The sequence below is a fragment of the Rhinoderma darwinii genome, chromosome 1 (assembly GCF_050947455.1).
Source record: "Rhinoderma darwinii isolate aRhiDar2 chromosome 1, aRhiDar2.hap1, whole genome shotgun sequence".
Classification (NCBI taxonomy): Eukaryota; Metazoa; Chordata; class Amphibia; order Anura; family Rhinodermatidae; genus Rhinoderma; species Rhinoderma darwinii.
Genome location: NC_134687.1, coordinates 287,095,876 through 287,112,080, shown reverse-complemented (window position 1 = coordinate 287,112,080; position 16,205 = coordinate 287,095,876).

Below are 16,205 nucleotides of genomic sequence, written 5' to 3'. Positions count from 1 at the left end.
TCACAATCAACTCTCTTCCATGCAATAATCAATGCCCTTTAAGCCAGCCCCTATGCCCAAGCGGTATTTAAAAACTGGCAATATCCCTTTACGAGCCACTATGCTGCAATAAAAAGCAACAATGCGCTCACTTCCCCCTTTGCCAACTAGCACATGACAGATACAAATCCCCATGCTAGCCATGACACCTGCCAGACACAATGCCCTCATGACCCCTGCTATGTCCCTTATCCCAGTTAAAATGCCCCCAATGTTAGCCACAATTTCATCCATGCCAGCCACAATGCTGACTAACCACAAAAACACCATGACAGTCCAAGTACCCCGTGGCAGACAACATGCTTATATGAAATCACCAATATCCCATATCCAAACCAAAATGCCCCCATTACAGCTACAATGTCCCCAGTATCCTTTATACCTCTCACAATTCCCCTTATTCCAGACACATTGCCCTCAATGCCCCCTTAGCCAACCGCAATAAAACCATGACAACCACAATGGCCTCAGTGCCCCTATGACAACTATAATGTCCTATGACAGTCAAAAAAGTCATCTTGCCAGCCACAATGACTCCATGACATTTACTAAACCCCCATCTGCAATATTCCTTATCTCCTCAAAATGCCCTCATGACATCCACAATGTTCATAATCCCAGTCACAATACCCCATGAAACTCACAATAAAGCCCTCATGAGAGCCACAGTGCCCATGACAGAAACTATTGCCCTACAATGGCCAAAATGCCCCAATGACAACTACAATGCTCTCATTGCCCATTTTACCAGCCACAATGCCCACATAAATACCTCAATGCCCTCCATGCCAGCCCTAATACCTTCATAACTATTAAAATGCCCCCATGACAGCCACACTGAATTAGAATTCCTCAAAGACAACTGCAATAAGCTTAATGATCCTCTAATCAGTCTCATTGCCCCATGAAGGCCATCATATCCTTTCTACCAGCTATAGTGCTCCATGCCAGCAAAAACTCATATTTTCCAGTCACAATGCTAATCATAATAGCCAATATGCCACCATGACAGCCACAATATCTCTTATCTCAGCCACTATGTCCTTATTACAGCCACAATTAAATACATGCCAGCCAGAATGCCTCATCGCCACCTTTCCAAAAGGAAAGTCTCCATACCACCCACAATGCCCCTGTGCAATCTACAATGCCAAAATGACAACAGCTATATCCATTTTCCCAGTCACAAATCCCCCATGCCAGCCACAATGTACTTTATTAAAGCAACAATGCTGTCAATGCACCTTATGCTCGCCACAATGCCTCTTTGACCAGCAAAAGCCTTTAATGCCCTTATGCCAGCCACGAATCCCCACTATAACCAAAATGCCCTCACTTCCTCCTTTGCCAGTTACAATGACCTCCATGCCAGCCAGAATGCCCTTAATTTCCTTTTAGCCAACCACAATATCCTCAAGGCAACCACAAAGCCCTCATGCCAGCAATAATTCCACATTCCAACCACAATGCCAGATACAATGTACTTAATCCCGGAAACAATACCCCTTATGCCAGCCACATTGCCAAAACGACAACCACAAACCTCCAATGCCCGTATACCAACCATATTGCCTCCATGACAGCCAAAATGTCCTCACATCCCCTTTTGCGAGACACAACACCATCCATGCCAGTCACAACACCCTCACTTCACCCTTGTCCAAAAACAATGACAACCACAAAGCCCCCATGCCAGCCACAATAACACCCGATATGTCTATTTTTCCAGTCAAAATGCCGCCATAACAGCCAGTAACAATGCTGCCAATGCCCCTTATGCCAACCACAAGGACACACTGACAGCTACATATAATCAATGCCCATATGACAGACAAAATGCTCTCATTTGCCTAAAAACAAAGCCCTTCATGCCAGCTACAATGTACTCATTTCCTCTTTGTCAACCACAATGTCCACATGACAGTCACAAATCCCTATGCCAGCAATGATGGCACATGTCAGCCACAATGCCCTCCATGCCAGTCACAATGCCATTATTAGCCTATGCAAACTAGAATGGCCTTGTTCTAACCATAATGCCGCTAATTTAAGCCACAATGCCCACATGACAGCCAAAATGCCCTCATTTCTGCTTTTGCCAGTCATAATGCCCCATGACAGCCACAGTTACCTCATTTCTCTCAATGCCGGCCACAGGGCCCTCCATACCTGCCACAATGCCCACATGACAGCAAACATTTCCAATTGGGAAAGGGGAGATGGTGATGAATGTGTATGTTGGAATGTAAATGCAGTGAATCCATGTGCAGAATGCAAAGGCATTTACAATGCCCTGAAATATCTGTAGCCAATATATGTACTACTAGACATGTATTCTTATATACTAGGAAGGTATTACCACACCTCTGAAAGTCCAGAGCTAGAAACTAGCCTGATAATTATCAGTAATTAATAATAATATTAATTACCAGTTCTCTGATTCCTCTATTGCCGCTGACTGGAGGATTCCATATCTTGCTTCTTTTCACTTTCAAATAGACACCTAGAAAAAAAAAAAAGAGGTGTGATAATACGTTCCTGGTATATGCTATAGATGTATTGGATCAGTAAAGAGATGTTAGTGTGCCTAGTTTCTCATAAAACAAAAGTAATTTTTAAAGGGCAATTGAACCCTTTCTGGGATACCTTCTGATGAGCCAAACTAGAGATCCCACCTGAAGAATTCCTATCCAAGAATCTGCACCGTCCACCCCATCCTGACTAGAAGCCACAAGTAGCATAGAACTGTCTCTGACCATATTCCCTAATTTACTCACTGTAGCGCTCACTTCTGCTCCGTCCGGCTGGGTCCCGTAGGGTGCGCGCGCACGCTCGCGCCCGGCCTTAAAGGGCCAGCGCGTGCAATTAGGATCGTCATCATCATCAACTGCCACGATTTCCTGGTCTATAAGAAGGCCCCTGGCCTTCTAATCCTTGCCTGAGCGTTGTTAGTCTTTCCCAGTCTGTCTCGCAAATGGTCCCTTAGTGTCTCCCGTTCTAGCTGTTACCCATGCCATGTTACCGTTCCTGTATTCCGTATTGTTCCTGTGCCTACCCGCGTTCTAGTGCCTTCTGCCACGTCAAGTGCCATCTGCCACGTCAAGTGCCATCTGCCATGTCAAGTGCCATCTGCCACGTCAAGTGCCATCTGCCACGTCAAGTGTCTACCGCTCATTGGATACTGCCCGCCACATCTGGCGCCACTTGCCGCACCTGCCTCCAACCGTGCTGAAGCCACAGCCACCGCCCGGACTATTTCAGGTACCCAAGCATTACAGTCTGCCATTTTACTTTCGCATAGACTGTGACCTGGTCAGCTGCCGCCCCACTACAGCGGAGCGGCCTAGTGGGTCCACAAACCCAGTGTCCGTGACACTCACCAATCACATTCTCAAGAATATCCTACAAGAACAATTACGATCGAAAAAAAAAACCTTTTGCAAACCACAACCAAACACAACCTGACCAGGGAAATCCAACTCAAAATCATTTTATCAAAACTGTGTGAATTATTTCTATCACACCTACTTTACGTAATGATAATACTTTCAAGAGTAATTTTATCAACATTTATTAGCCCCACAAAAGACTGAAAACATACTTTTACCCAAAAGTATAAGTAACCATTTCTCACTTAACTTATGCCTCCTGGAACAAAAACCCTTTTGAGTAAAGTTATTTTTTCTTCTTTGCTCTCCTGAATTAAGAAGTCACGACAGTCACAATGTTCCAATCACAGCACAATGCCCGTTTTAGAACAACAATACCTAAAAAGCTGCAGTACCTGCCACAAAGTCCTCAGTGCCAACCACCTTTCCCCATGACAATCACAATGCCTTTACTGAACCCTATGCAAGCCACAATACCTGCTAGGCCAACCAAAATTCCCACATGACAACCAGAGTGCCCTCTATACCAGCCACAATACCCCAAAAAAAGCCACAATGCTCTTCAGGCCAGTCATAATGCCCCCATAACACCCACAAAGTACCTTATGCCATTTACTATGCCCCATGCCAGCCACCAGGTTCTTATAAGAGCCACTATGCCTTATGCCAGCCATATTGCCTCCTTTTAAGTCACAATCAACTCTCTTCCATGCAATAATCAATGCCCTTTAAGCCAGCCCCTATGCCCAAGCGGTATTTAAAAACTGGCAATATCCCTTTACGAGCCACTATGCTGCAATAAAAAGCAACAATGCGCTCACTTCCCCCTTTGCCAACTAGCACATGACAGATACAAATCCCCATGCTAGCCATGACACCTGCCAGACACAATGCCCTCATGACCCCTGCTATGTCCCTTATCCCAGTTAAAATGCCCCCAATGTTAGCCACAATTTCATCCATGCCAGCCACAATGCTGACTAACCACAAAAACACCATGACAGTCCAAGTACCCCGTGGCAGACAACATGCTTATATGAAATCACCAATATCCCATATCCAAACCAAAATGCCCCCATTACAGCTACAATGTCCCCAGTATCCTTTATACCTCTCACAATTCCCCTTATTCCAGACACATTGCCCTCAATGCCCCCTTAGCCAACCGCAATAAAACCATGACAACCACAATGGCCTCAGTGCCCCTATGACAACTATAATGTCCTATGACAGTCAAAAAAGTCATCTTGCCAGCCACAATGACTCCATGAAATTTACTAAACCCCCATCTGCAATATTCCTTATCTCCTCAAAATGCCATCATGACATCCACAATGTTCATAATCCCAGTCACAATACCCCATGAAACTCACAATAAAGCCCACATGAGAGCCACAGTGCCCATGACAGAAACTATTGCCCTACAATGGCCAAAATGCCCCAATGACAACTACAATGCTCTCATTGCCCATTTTACCAGCCACAATGCCCACATAAATACCTCAATGCCCTCCATGCCAGCCCTAATACCTTCATAACTATTAAAATGCCCCCATGACAGCCACACTGAATTAGAATTCCTCAAAGACAACTGCAATAAGCTTAATGATCCTCTAATCAGTCTCATTGCCCCATGAAGGCCATCATATCCTTTCTACCAGCTATAGTGCTCCATGCCAGCAAAAACTCATATTTTCCAGTCACAATGCTAATCATAATAGCCAATATGCCACCATGACAGCCACAATATCTCTTATCTCAGCCACTATGTCCTTATTACAGCCACAATTAAATACATGCCAGCCAGAATGCCTCATCGCCACCTTTCCAAAAGGAAAGTCTCCATACCACCCACAATGCCCCTGTGCAATCTACAATGCCAAAATGACAACAGCTATATCCATTTTCCCAGTCACAAATCCCCCATGCCAGCCACAATGTACTTTATTAAAGCAACAATGCTGTCAATGCACCTTATGCTCGCCACAATGCCTCTTTGACCAGCAAAAGCCTTTAATGCCCTTATGCCAGCCACGAATCCCCACTATAACCAAAATGCCCTCACTTCCTCCTTTGCCAGTTACAATGACCTCCATGCCAGCCAGAATGCCCTTAATTTCCTTTTAGCCAACCACAATATCCTCAAGGCAACCACAAAGCCCTCATGCCAGCAATAATTCCACATTCCAACCACAATGCCAGATACAATGTACTTAATCCCGGAAACAATACCCCTTATGCCAGCCACATTGCCAAAACGACAACCACAAACCTCCAATGCCCGTATACCAACCATATTGCCTCCATGACAGCCAAAATGTCCTCACATCCCCTTTTGCGAGACACAACACCATCCATGCCAGTCACAACACCCTCACTTCACCCTTGTCCAAAAACAATGACAACCACAAAGCCCCCATGCCAGCCACAATAACACCCGATATGTCTATTTTTCCAGTCAAAATGCCGCCATAACAGCCAGTAACAATGCTGCCAATGCCCCTTATGCCAACCACAAGGACACACTGACAGCTACATATAATCAATGCCCATATGACAGACAAAATGCTCTAATTTGCCTAAAAACAAAGCCCTTCATGCCAGCTACAATGTACTCATTTCCTCTTTGTCAACCACAATGTCCACATGACAGTCACAAATCCCTATGCCAGCAATGATGGCACATGTCAGCCACAATGCCCTCCATGCCAGTCACAATGCCATTATTAGCCTATGCAAACTAGAATGGCCTTGTTCTAACCATAATGCCGCTAATTTAAGCCACAATGCCCACATGACAGCCAAAATGCCCTCATTTCTGCTTTTGCCAGTCATAATGCCCCATGACAGCCACAGTTACCTCATTTCTCTCAATGCCGGCCACAGGGCCCTCCATACCTGCCACAATGCCCACATGACAGCAAAAATTTCCAATTGGGAAAGGGGAGATGGTGATGAATGTGTATGTTGGAATGTAAATGCAGTGAATCCATGTGCAGAATGCAAAGGCATTTACAATGCCCTGAAATATCTGTAGCCAATATATGTACTACTAGACATGTATTCTTATATACTAGGAAGGTATTACCACACCTCTGAAAGTCCAGAGCTAGAAACTAGCCTGATAATTATCAGTAATTAATAATAATATTAATTACCAGTTCTCTGATTCCTCTATTGCCGCTGACTGGAGGATTCCATATCTTGCTTCTTTTCACTTTCAAATAGACACCTAGAAAAAAAAAAAAAAGAGGTGTGATAATACGTTCCTGGTATATGCTATAGATGTATTGGATCAGTAAAGAGATGTTAGTGTGCCTAGTTTCTCATAAAACAAAAGTAATTTTTAAAGGGCAATTGAACCCTTTCTGGGATACCTTCTGATGAGCCAAACTAGAGATCCCACCTGAAGAATTCCTATCCAAGAATCTGCACCGTCCACCCCATCCTGACTAGAAGCCACAAGTAGCATAGAAATGTCTCTGACCACATTCCCTAATTTACTCACTGTAGCGCTCACTTCCGCTCCGTCCGGCTGGGTCCCGTAGGGTGCGCGCGCACGCTCGCGCCCGGCCTTAAAGGGCCAGCGCGCGCAATTAGCATCGTCATCATCATCAACTGCCACGACTTCCTGGTCTATAAGAAGGCCCCTGGCCTTCTAATCCTTGCCTGAGCGTTGTTAGTCTTTCCCAGTCTGTCTCGCAAATGGTCCCTTAGTGTCTCCCGTTCCAGCTGTTACCCGTGCCATGTTACCGTTCCTGTATTCCGTATTGTTCCTGTGCCTACCCGCGTTCTAGTGCCTTCTGCCACGTCAAGTGCCATCTGCCACGTCAAGTGCCTTCTGCCACGTCAAGTGCCATCTGCCATGTCAAGTGCCATCTGCCACGTCAAGTGCCATCTGCCACGTCAAGTGTCTACCGCTCATTGGATACTGCCCGCCACATCTGGCGCCACTTGCCGCACCTGCCTCCAACCGTGCTGAAGCCACAGCCACCGCCCGGACTATTTCAGGTACCCAAGCATTACAGTCTGCCATTTTACTTTTGCATAGACTGTGACCTGGTCAGCTGCCGCCCCACTACAGCGGAGCGGCCTAGTGGGTCCACAAACCCAGTGTCCGTGACACTCACCAATCACATTCTCAAGAATATCCTACAAGAACAATTACGATCGAAAAAAAAAAACCTTTTGCAAACCACAACCAAACACAACCTGACCAGGGAAATCCAACTCAAAATCATTTTATCAAAACTGTGTGAATTATTTCTATCACACCTACTTTACGTAATGATAATACTTTCAAGAGTAATTTTATCAACATTTATTAGCCCCACAAAAGACTGAAAACATACTTTTACCCAAAAGTATAAGTAACCATTTCTCACTTAACTTATGCCTCCTGGAACAAAAACCCTTTTGAGTAAAGTTATTTTTTCTTCTTTGCTCTCCTGAATTAAGAAGTCACGACAGTCACAATGTTCCAATCACAGCACAATGCCCGTTTTAGAACAACAATACCTAAAAAGCTGCAGTACCTGCCACAAAGTCCTCAGTGCCAACCACCTTTCCCCATGACAATCACAATGCCTTTAATGAACCCTATGCAAGCCACAATAACTGCTAGGCCAACCAAAATTCCCACATGGCAACCAGAGTGCCCTCTATACCAGCCACAATACCCCAAAAAAAGCCACAATGCTCTTCAGGCCAGCCATAATGCCCCCATAACACCCACAAAGTACCTTATGCCATTTACTATGCCCCATGCCAGCCACCAGGTTCTTATAAGAGCCACTATGCCTTATGCCAGCCATATTGCCTCCTTTTAAGTCACAATCAACTCTCTTCCATGCAATAATCAATGCCCTTTAAGCCAGCCCCTATGCCCAAGCGGTATTTAAAAACTGGCAATATCCCTTTACGAGCCACTATGCTGCAATAAAAAGCAACAATGCGCTCACTTCCCCCTTTGCCAACTAGCACATGACAGATACAAATCCCCATGCTAGCCATGACACCTGCCAGACACAATGCCCTCATGACCCCTGCTATGTCCCTTATCCCAGTTAAAATGCCCCCAATGTTAGCCACAATTTCATCCATGCCAGCCACAATGCTGACTAACCACAAAAACACCATGACAGTCCAAGTACCCCGTGGCAGACAACATGCTTATATGAAATCACCAATATCCCATATCCAAACCAAAATGCCCCCATTACAGCTACAATGTCCCCAGTATCCTTTATACCTCTCACAATTCCCCTTATTCCAGACACATTGCCCTCAATGCCCCCTTAGCCAACCGCAATAAAACCATGACAACCACAATGGCCTCAGTGCCCCTATGACAACTATAATGTCCTATGACAGTCAAAAAAGTCATCTTGCCAGCCACAATGACTCCATGAAATTTACTAAACCCCCATCTGCAATATTCCTTATCTCCTCAAAATGCCATCATGACATCCACAATGTTCATAATCCCAGTCACAATACCCCATGAAACTCACAATAAAGCCCACATGAGAGCCACAGTGCCCATGACAGAAACTATTGCCCTACAATGGCCAAAATGCCCCAATGACAACTACAATGCTCTCATTGCCCATTTTACCAGCCACAATGCCCACATAAATACCTCAATGCCCTCCATGCCAGCCCTAATACCTTCATAACTATTAAAATGCCCCCATGACAGCCACACTGAATTAGAATTCCTCAAAGACAACTGCAATAAGCTTAATGATCCTCTAATCAGTCTCATTGCCCCATGAAGGCCATCATATCCTTTCTACCAGCTATAGTGCTCCATGCCAGCAAAAACTCATATTTTCCAGTCACAATGCTAATCATAATAGCCAATATGCCACCATGACAGCCACAATATCTCTTATCTCAGCCACTATGTCCTTATTACAGCCACAATTAAATACATGCCAGCCAGAATGCCTCATCGCCACCTTTCCAAAAGGAAAGTCTCCATACCACCCACAATGCCCCTGTGCAATCTACAATGCCAAAATGACAACAGCTATATCCATTTTCCCAGTCACAAATCCCCCATGCCAGCCACAATGTACTTTATTAAAGCAACAATGCTGTCAATGCACCTTATGCTCGCCACAATGCCTCTTTGACCAGCAAAAGCCTTTAATGCCCTTATGCCAGCCACGAATCCCCACTATAACCAAAATGCCCTCACTTCCTCCTTTGCCAGTTACAATGACCTCCATGCCAGCCAGAATGCCCTTAATTTCCTTTTAGCCAACCACAATATCCTCAAGGCAACCACAAAGCCCTCATGCCAGCAATAATTCCACATTCCAACCACAATGCCAGATACAATGTACTTAATCCCGGAAACAATACCCCTTATGCCAGCCACATTGCCAAAACGACAACCACAAACCTCCAATGCCCGTATACCAACCATATTGCCTCCATGACAGCCAAAATGTCCTCACATCCCCTTTTGCGAGACACAACACCATCCATGCCAGTCACAACACCCTCACTTCACCCTTGTCCAAAAACAATGACAACCACAAAGCCCCCATGCCAGCCACAATAACACCCGATATGTCTATTTTTCCAGTCAAAATGCCGCCATAACAGCCAGTAACAATGCTGCCAATGCCCCTTATGCCAACCACAAGGACACACTGACAGCTACATATAATCAATGCCCATATGACAGACAAAATGCTCTCATTTGCCTAAAAACAAAGCCCTTCATGCCAGCTACAATGTACTCATTTCCTCTTTGTCAACCACAATGTCCACATGACAGTCACAAATCCCTATGCCAGCAATGATGGCACATGTCAGCCACAATGCCCTCCATGCCAGTCACAATGCCATTATTAGCCTATGCAAACTAGAATGGCCTTGTTCTAACCATAATGCCGCTAATTTAAGCCACAATGCCCACATGACAGCCAAAATGCCCTCATTTCTGCTTTTGCCAGTCATAATGCCCCATGACAGCCACAGTTACCTCATTTCTCTCAATGCCGGCCACAGGGCCCTCCATACCTGCCACAATGCCCACATGACAGCAAAAATTTCCAATTGGGAAAGGGGAGATGGTGATGAATGTGTATGTTGGAATGTAAATGCAGTGAATCCATGTACAGAATGCAAAGGCATTTACAATGCCCTGAAATATCTGTAGCCAATATATGTACTACTAGACATGTATTCTTATATACTAGGAAGGTATTACCACACCTCTGAAAGTCCAGAGCTAGAAACTAGCCTGATAATTATCAGTAATTAATAATAATATTAATTACCAGTTCTCTGATTCCTCTATTGCCGCTGACTGGAGGATTCCATATCTTGCTTCTTTTCACTTTCAAATAGACACCTAGAAAAAAAAAAAAAAGAGGTGTGATAATACGTTCCTGGTATATGCTATAGATGTATTGGATCAGTAAAGAGATGTTAGTGTGCCTAGTTTCTCATAAAACAAAAGTAATTTTTAAAGGGCAATTGAACCCTTTCTGGGATACCTTCTGATGAGCCAAACTAGAGATCCCACCTGAAGAATTCCTATCCAAGAATCTGCACCGTCCACCCCATCCTGACTAGAAGCCACAAGTAGCATAGAAATGTCTCTGACCACATTCCCTAATTTACTCACTGTAGCGCTCACTTCCGCTCCGTCCGGCTGAGTCCCGTAGGGTGTGCGCGCACGCTCGCGCCCGGCCTTGAAGGGCCAGCGCGCGCAATTAGCATCGTCATCATCATCAACTGCCACGACTTCCTGGTCTATAAGAAGGCCCCTGGCCTTCTAATCCTTGCCTGAGCGTTGTTAGTCTTTCCCAGTCTGTCTCGCAAATGGTCCCTTAGTGTCTCCCGTTCCAGCTGTTACCCGTGCCATGTTACCGTTCCTGTATTCCGTATTGTTCCTGTGCCTACCCGCGTTCTAGTGCCTTCTGCCACGTCAAGTGCCATCTGCCATGTCAAGTGCCATCTGCCACGTCAATTGCCATCTGCCACGTCAAGTGTCTACCGCTCATCGGATACTGCCCGCCACATCTGGCGCCACTTGCCGCACCTGCCTCCAACCGTGCTGAAGCCACAGCCACCGCCCGGACTATTTCAGGTACCCAAGCATTACAGTCTGCCATTTTACTTTCGCATAGACTGTGACCTGGTCAGCTGCCGCCCCACTACAGCGGAGCGGCCTAGTGGGTCCACAAACCCAGTGTCCGTGACACTAACCAATCACATTCTCAAGAATATCCTACAAGAACAATTACGATCGAAAAAAAAAAACCTTTTGCAAACCACAACCAAACACAACCTGACCAGGGAAATCCAACTCAAAATCATTTTATTATCAAAACTGTGTGAATTATTTCTATCACACCTACTTTACGTAATGATAATACTTTCAAGAGTAATTTTATCAACATTTATTAGCCCCACAAAAGACTGAAAACATACTTTTACCCAAAAGTATAAGTAACCATTTCTCACTTAACTTATGCCTCCTGGAACAAAAACCCTTTTGAGTAAAGTTATTTTTTCTTCTTTGCTCTCCTGAATTAAGAAGTCACGACAGTCACAATGTTCCAATCACAGCACAATGCCCGTTTGAGAACAACAATACCTAAAAAGCTGCAGTACCTGCCACAAAGTCCTCAGTGCCAACCACCTTTCCCCATGACAATCACAATACCTTTAATGAACCCTATGCAAGCCACAATACCTGCTAGGCCAACCAAAATTCCCACATGACAACCAGAGTGCCCTCTATACCAGCCACAATACCCCAAAAAAAGCCACAATGCTCTTCAGGCCAGCCATAATGCCCCCATAACTCCCACAAAGTACATTATGCCATTTACTATGCCCCATGCCAGCCACCAGGTTCTTATAAGAGCCACTATGCCTTATGACAGCCATATTGCCTCCTTTTAAGTCACAATCAACTCTCTTCCATGCAATAATCAATGCCCTTTAAGCCAGCCCCTATGCCCAAGTGGTATTTAAAAACTGGCAATATCCCTTTACGAGCCACTATGCTGCAATAAAAAGCAACAATGCGCTCACTTCCCCCTTTGCCAACTAGCACATGACAGATACAAATCCCCATGCTAGCCATGACACCTGCCAGACACAATGCCCTCATGACCCCTGCTATGTCCCTTATCCCAGTTAAAATGCCCCCAATGTTAGCCACAATTTCATCCATGCCAGACACAATGCTAACTAACCACAAAAACACCATGACAGTCAAAGTACCCCATTGCAGACAACATGCTTATATGAAATCACCAATATCCCATATCCAAACCAAAATGCCCCCATTACAGCTACAATGTCCCCAGTATCCTTTATACCTCTCACAATTCCCCTTATTCCAGACACATTGCCCTCAATGCCCCCTTAGCCAACCGCAATAAAACCATGACAACCACAATGGCCTCAGTGCCCCTATGACAACTATAATGCCCTATGACAGTCAAAAAAGTCATCTTGCCAGCCACAATGACTCCATGACATTTACTAAACCCCCATCTGCAATATTCCTTATCTCCTCAAAATGCCCTCATGACATCCACAATGTTCATAATCCCAGTCACAATACCCCATGAAACTCACAATAAAGCCCACATGAGAGCCACAGTGCCCATGACAGAAACTATTGCCCTACAATGGCCAAAATGCCCCAATGACAACTACAATGCTCTCATTGCCCATTTTACCAGCCACAATGCCTACATAAATACCTCAATGCCCTCCATGCCAGCCCTAATACCTTCATAACTATTAAAATGCCCCCATGACAGCCACACTGAATTAGAATTCCTCAAAGACAACTGCAATAAGCTTAATGATCCTCTAATCAGTCTCATTGCCCCATGAAGGCCATCATATCCTTTCTACCAGCTATAGTGCTCCATGCCAGCAAAAAAATCATATTTTCCAGTCACAATGCTGACCATAATAGCCAATATGCCACCATGACATCCACAATATCTCTTATCTCAGCCACTATGTCCTTATTACAGCCACAATTAAATTCATGCCAGCCAGAATGCCCTCATCGCCACCTTTCCAAAAGGAAAGTCTCCATACCACCCACAATGCCCCTGTGCAATCTACAATGCCAAAATGACAACAGCTATATCCATTTTCCCAGTCACAAATCCCCCATGCCAGCCACAATGTACTTTATTAAAGCACCAATGCTGTCAATGCACCTTATGCTCGCCACAATGCCTCTTTGACCAGCAAAAGCCTTTAATGCCCTTATGCCAGCCACGAATCCCCACTATAACCAAAATGCCCTCACTTCCTCCTTTGCCAGTTACAATGACCTCCATGCCAGCCAGAATGCCCTTAATTTCCTTTTAGCCAACCACAATATCCCCAAGGCAACCACAAAGCCCTAATGCCAGCCATAATTCCACATTCTTGCCACAATGCCAGATACAATGTACTTAATCCCGGAAACAATACCCCTTATGCCAGCCACATTGCCAAAACGACAACCACAAACCTCCAATGCCCGTATACTAACCATATTGCCTCCATGACAGCCAAAATGTCCTCACATCCCCTTTTGCGAGACACAATTCCATCCATGCTAGTCACAACGCCCTCACTTCACCCTTGGCCAAAAACAATGACAACATGACAACCACAAAGCCCCCATGCCAGCCACAATAACAACCAATATGTCTATTATTCCAGTCAAAATGCCGCCATAACAGCCAGTAACAATGCTGCCAATGCCCCTTATGCCAACCACAAGGACACACTGACAGCTACATATAATCAATGCCCATATGACAGACAAAATGCTCTAATTTGCCTAAAAACAAAGCCCTTCATGCCAGCTACAATGTACTCATTTCCTCTTTGTCAACCACAATGTCCACATGACAGTCACAAAACCCTATGCCAGCAATGATGGCACATGTCAGCCACAATGCCCTCCATGCCAGTCACAATGCCATTATTAGCCTATGCAAACTAGAATGGCCTTGTTCTAACCATAATGCCGCTAATTTAAGCCACAATGCCCACATGACACCCGCTATATGCCTTATTCCATCTGGAATGCTCCAACGCCAGCCATAATGGCTCCCATTCAAGCAACAATGCCTAAATGCAAGCCATAATACTCCCATAAGAGCCACTTTGAACCCATTTTACCCACAATGTCCCTTATCCCGGCTACAATATCTCCATGCCAGCCAAAATGCCCTCATTTCTGCTTTTGCCAGTCATAATGCCCCATGACAGCCACAGTTACCTCATTTCTCTCAATGCCGGCCACAGGGCCCTCCATACCTGCCACAATGCCCACATGACAGCAAAAATTTCCAATTGGGAAAGGGGAGATGGTGATGAATGTGTATGTTGGAATGTAAATGCAGTGAATCCATGTGCAGAATGCAAAGGCATTTACAATGCCCTGAAATATCTGTAGCCAATATATGTACTACTAGACATGTATTCTTATATACTAGGAAGGTATTACCACACCTCTGAAAGTCCAGAGCTAGAAACTAGCCTGATAATTATCAGTAATTAATAATAATATTAATTACCAGTTCTCTGATTCCTCTATTGCCGCTGACTGGAGGATTCCATATCTTGCTTCTTTTCACTTTCAAATAGACACCTAGAAAAAAAAAAAAGAGGTGTGATAATACGTTCCTGGTATATGCTATAGATGTATTGGATCAGTAAAGAGATGTTAGTGTGCCTAGTTTCTCATAAAACAAAAGTAATTTTTAAAGGGCAATTGAACCCTTTCTGGGATACCTTCTGATGAGCCAAACTAGAGACCCCACCGGAAGAATTCCTATCCAAGAATCTGCACCGTCCACCCCATCCTGACTAGAAGCCACAAGTAGCATAGAAATGTCTCTGACCACATTCCCTAATTTACTCAATGTAGCGCTCACTTCCGCTCCGTCCGGCTGGGTCCAGTAGGGTGCGCGCGCACGCTCGCGCCCGGCCTTAAAGGGCCAGCGCGCGCAATTAGCATCGTCATCATCATCAACTGCCACGATTTCCTGGTCTATAAGAAGGCCCCTGGCCTTCTAATCCTTGCCTGAGCGTTGTTAGTCTTTCCCAGTCTGTCTCGCAAATGGTCCCTTAGTGTCTCCCGTTCCAGCTGTTACCCGTGCCATGTTACCGTTCCTGTATTCCGTATTGTTCCTGTGCCTACCCGCGTTCTAGTGCCTTCTGCCACGTCAAGTGCCATCTGCCACGTCAAGTGCCTTCTGCCACGTCAAGTGCCATCTGCCACGTCAAGTGCCATCTGCCACGTCAAGTGCCATCTGCCACGTCAAGTGTCTACTGCTCATCGGATACTGCCCGCCACATCTGGCGCCACTTGCCGCACCTGCCTCCAACCGTGCTGAAGCCACAGCCACCGCCCGGACTATTTCAGGTACCCAAGCATTACAGTCTGCCATTTTACTTTCACATAGACTGTGACCTGGTCAGCTGCCGCCCCGCTACAGCGGAGCGGCCTAGTGGGTCCACAAACCCAGTGTCCGTGACACTCACCAATCACATTCTCAAGAATATCCTACAAGAACAATTACGATCGAAAAAAAAAAAACCTTTTGCAAACCACAACCAAACACAACCTGACCAGGGAAATCCAACTCAAAATCATTTTATTATCAAAACTGTGTGAATTATTTCTATCACACCTACTTTACGTAATGATAATACTTTCAAGAGTAATTTTATCAACATTTATTAGCCCCACAAAAGACTGAAAACATACTTTTA